A 4,769-nucleotide genomic window follows, 5' to 3' on the forward strand; every position below is an offset into this window, starting at 1 on the left:
CCCTTGGGCCCGGGGCGCTCCCGCCAGAGAGAGGGGCCCGGGCTGGTATGGGTGGAGCGCGGGGGGGGGGGGGAAAGCGCCGTCCCCTCGATATGCACACTCTCCTGGCCCGCGCTGGTCGACCGGCTCCTTTTGGTGCCCTCAACTGGCCAGGGCACGCGCGCGCGCGCGCGCGCGGGCAAACATTCGCAGGCGCCGCGCCGGGGGCATTAACAGACAGGTGCGTGCCAGCCGTCTAACACAGAATGAGGGTCTAGCGTAGGAGCCGACACACCGGCCGGGGCGGGATTCTGGTGGGGGAATATTATTCGACCTGGCCCCTCTGCGCCCGCTCGCCTGGCCCCTTCTCTCGCTGGCGTGGGGGGAGGAGAGGGCGGGGGGGGGGGGGCCGCTGAGGGACACACCGCTCGTAAGGTGAGGTCGACACTCTGCGATGGTCATTTGGAGAAATAATGCCACCCGGATAAAACGAATGAAATATAGACTTCGCTCGGTGTGTCCCCACTCGGCCCGGCCCCCCTTTTGCAGTTCTGCCAGACGCGCGCGCGCGCGCGCCCCGGCCACAGAGCCGCCCGCAGCACCGGCCCTACGCCCCCAAAGGCGAGAGGCCGGCCGCACGCCTGAGGCGCATTCCCCGTGCCACGGTGTCGTTCAGGGCTGGGGACTCTGGGAGGGGAGGACGAGGGGAGGGGGGGGAAGCGCGAGGGCGGGGCGCGGGGAGGGAAGAGGAATGTCCGCTCCTTGCCCGCGGCAGCCGTTTGTTTGATCCGGCCAGCTCTCGGGGCACGGCGGGCGAAGCGAGCGGATCTCAACGCGCGACCCAGCCCCTACGCGCCCCACACTCGTGTCCGGTGCATTCCCTCGCCGACGGGAATGGCAGGCATGAATATCCGGCCGAAGACCCCCAAAGCCGCCCTGAGACCCCCCCCCCCCTCCCTCGCCGGCCCGCGCTTCCGGGCCAGCCCGCCGCATGCCCCTGCCGCCGATGTCGACAGAGAGCACGGGCCGCGCCATGCACGCACATGCCCCCCCCCCCCCCCCCCGCCCCCCGGGCGTTTTCGAGTCAGTGGGGCATGACCGCCGGGGGTCCCCTCTCGGGGGTGGCCACGTCGAGGAGTGATGTGCCCTTCTCGCGCCCCCGGCGGAGCCCCCCTCGAGCCCGGGGTGACGGGCCGCCGCCAGCCCTTGTGTCCACTTGACTCCCCGGCCAGCCCCCTCGGCATGGGGCCCCAGGCTGCCGCGTCCACCCACTTGGGTGAAAATGCAGATCAGCATGCGTGGGTGCGTGCGTGGGTGCGTGCATGCAGGGTGTATGCGTACGCCCGACGGGCGTGCCAAATTGGGTGTTAGCCAGCTCGCCGGGCTTCCGGCCCCGGGGGGGGGGGGGGGGCGGGGGGCCGGGGAGGAACCCAAGCGAGGAATGTCCTGAGGTGTATATTGCCCGGGCGCGAGTTCATACCTGCCTCGCGCCCCCGTCTCCGCACCTTCCCCCCCCCCCGGCCCCGGGAGAAGGTGCGGGGCGGTGTGACCGTCGAGTGGGTGCCCCTCTCGCTGCCCGAGCGAGAGGAGGGCCCCCCGAGACAGGCCTTCGCCCTTCTTCCTCGAAGCACGCCAGCATCAGAAGGGGACTCCTGGCGGACGTCATCTGGCGGCCCCCCCCCCCCCCCCCCCCCCCCGCCCCCCCCCCCGGCGGCGCCCCTCTCTTCATGCGGAGGGCGCGAAGGCACGCCCGCCGCAGGGCGGGGCCGTCCTGGCCAAGCAAAGTAAGCCCGCTCTCCCCCTTCGGGTGTGTTCCGCCCCCCGCTCCCAGGGGCCGGAGGGGGGTGGCGCGGGCGGGGTAAGGTTCCCCTTGAGGAGCGGCAGCAGGACCGCAGCAGGTGCGGCCTGCGTATTCCCGTGGTGTCGACACAACGCCCCGGCCTCCGTGCCCCCCTTCCTACCTAAGGCGCCTCCGGCCAAACGAAATGCGTAGGGCCCATCTCCTCCGGCGAGGTCTCCGGGGTGCATGTTATTCTCCAAGCGCGTCAGAACTCATTTGATGACCCGGGGGGCGTGGGTGGGGAGAGCCCGGCGCGCGCGGTGCGGCGCACTTACCCTAGAGGTGACATTCCTGAGGAATTTTCCTGAATGCCTCCCCCGGCCCAAGGGGCTGGCCCTGTGGTGTGCGTGTGTGTGTGTGTGTGTGCGTGCGCATTCGTGCGGGTGACACCCTCGATTCTGCTCTTCCAGCATATCTTCTTCCTGACCGGGGGATTCTGGCCGTCATCCGCGCGCCTGCCCCCGGTCGTGATGGCGCCCCATCGTCCCTTCCCTCGTCCCCCCGCCCCCCCTCTCCCCGCCGCCCGGGCCCGGGGTCCGACGGCCGCGTTTCCTGCTGCGACCCTTGCGCACTGACCAGCGTTCCCAGAGGCATAACTATTACCCTATTCTGGGATGTGTTTCGCCGAGAGCAAGGCTCGGGCTCGTACCTCGTTCGCACGGAATGCGCCGTATCCCTGCACCCCCCCCCCCGCCCACCTTGTCCAGCCCTCAGCCCTCACATTTCAGCCCCCCCCACTTCCCCTGTCCCCTGGTCGCCGGCTGGGAGAGGGAGAGACATCACGAGTATGCGGCGAGGCAGGCAGCCGGGCCGGGCCCGGCTCAAGGAACATTCCTCCAGGGGAGGGTGGCGCGGTCAACCGCCGTCTTGCCGCCCTCCCCGCTGGCCCCTGCTCCAGCCCGGTGTGGGGCCCCGGCCTGCCCCGCCGCCGCGCACACACAGAAGCTCCCCACACCCGCCTTCGGAGGCCGGGGATCCCTCGCAGCCGTTGCCGGCGCCAGACAGCCGGGCCGCGCTTTGCCCTGAGGACCGCCAAAATGGCACCTCATGTCCAGATTCCACGCGGGTTAACCGCCACTGCCGGCAAATGCCAGCACCCGGCGGCGGTCATCTCGATAACCGGAGTATCGGTCCCCCCCCCCCCCTCCCCGGCTCGGGCCTGGAGTTCGGCGCCCAATTGGCAATGCGGATGCCGGCGTGCTTCGCCGGCCACCCCCCGAATGACTGCTCGCATTCCCGGCTCCCACGGAACGAGCCGTTCCCCCTCCCTCCTCGACTGGGCCTCGAATTTCTGCCTTGCTCACCGCCGCGCCCGATCCGCCGCGAGGCGCCGGCGGCCCTTCCCCGTACGACCTCCGCCCAGGCGTTGTGGCTCCTCCGCCTCCGGGGGGTGCGTGGGGCTCCCGCCCGCCCGCGTAGGGCTGGCCATCTACGGCTCCCCCCCCCTCCTCCCGGCGCGAGGGGGGGGGCGAGGGGCAGAGCCCCCTTGTTCCGGGTCTGTGTGGACATTCCTCTGTTCGTCACTTTCGCCCTTGCACCCCGCCAGGCGGGTGGCCCACCTCATCCCCGCTCCGGCCTTCACCTTGCGCCTCCTTCCGGAAGGGGCGCTGGTCGTCCCCCGGCCGAAGGCGATCAGCCCGCAGCCCACCTAGCGGCTGTCCCTTTGCAGCCAGCAGCCACAGGTCGGACCCACGACCGCGCGTCTGTCCCTCTGCCGCACTCGCCTGCCACCCCGGCCAATGGCACGCTGTTTCTCCAACGGACAGCGGGCACCCCGATCGCCCTTCGGCCGGCAATCACCCCACCAAGGGCGGCGCCCTCGCCGTCGCACGCTGCTGACCCATGCATTCCCGCAAACGGCCACATGATACTCCGGCAGCAATTACGCCGCAATGACCAAAATCATGCCTCTCATCGAAATACACATTTTACGCGGCCCCCTCATGCGAGACTGCTTTCCCAGACTTTCAACGGCCGCGCAATGGGGCGGGCACGAGCGCGCCGCACGCACCACGAAGCAAAGGCACTTCACACATTGTTAGCCCCCCGGCGCGGTTGCCGGACCTTTTGGCGCTGGCATTTGCCCGCACGGGCGCCCCCCTCTTTTTCCCTATCCAAGGTCGCACTCGGCCACCGAGCTCTCCCGGCTCCGGCCCTGCCCCGCCTCGGAGGCACAGGGCTGCATCCACAAGGGGCATTGGCGAGGGAGATGGACGCCGCCAAGCCATGTGTACTCCGCAGGCGAACTGCACCGCACCTCTGGCCGTTGCTGGTTCCTGCCCTCTCCCCGGTCACCAGTCGGGCCACACGCCCCCAAGCCTACGCTGGTCCACGCCAAGGGTCTCTCTCTCTCTCTCTCTCTCTCTCTCTCTCTCTCTCCCTCGCTCCCTCGCCCCCTCTCTAGAGCCGTGGTGGCCAAGCCTGCTCAGGCCATCGAGTTGCACTGTCTGCGTGGAACTCTCCGGCCAGTCTGGCTGATTGTTTTTCCCGCACGCCAATGCGCTAATATTAATCCGCCAACTTATTTCCTCGTACAATGACCCCCCGGCAGCTGCTTCGGGTGCGCGCCAAAGGGCGCGCACTCGTCGCATTGTCCTCTCCTCCCTCCTGGCTCACCTCCGGCGGGCAATCAGCTCTCCCACCTACCCGCCAGGGGCCTCCCCTGGGCTCCATTCCTGGCGGCTTCCCTCCCCGGCGACGAGCCTGCCTTTTCGGTCAATTCACAGACCCAAGCCCCTGGCGTTGGGAGTAGAGCCTCCCTCTGGCGGTGACCCCGGGGGGGGGGGGGGGGGGGGGGGGGGGGGGGGGCGAGGCGCGGCCGCAAATAGGCGGTTATTATCGTTCTTTCCAGCTCGGCAGTTTGACTCGCCCTGGCTGGGCTCCCGCGACCAGGGCGGTGGTGTGGCACCCGGAGTGTGGCGTGTTCTTGTCCGGTTCCATCCCCCCCCCC

Source organism: Fonticula alba (assembly GCF_000388065.1).
Source record: "Fonticula alba strain ATCC 38817 unplaced genomic scaffold supercont2.2, whole genome shotgun sequence".
NCBI lineage: Eukaryota > Rotosphaerida > Fonticulaceae > Fonticula > Fonticula alba.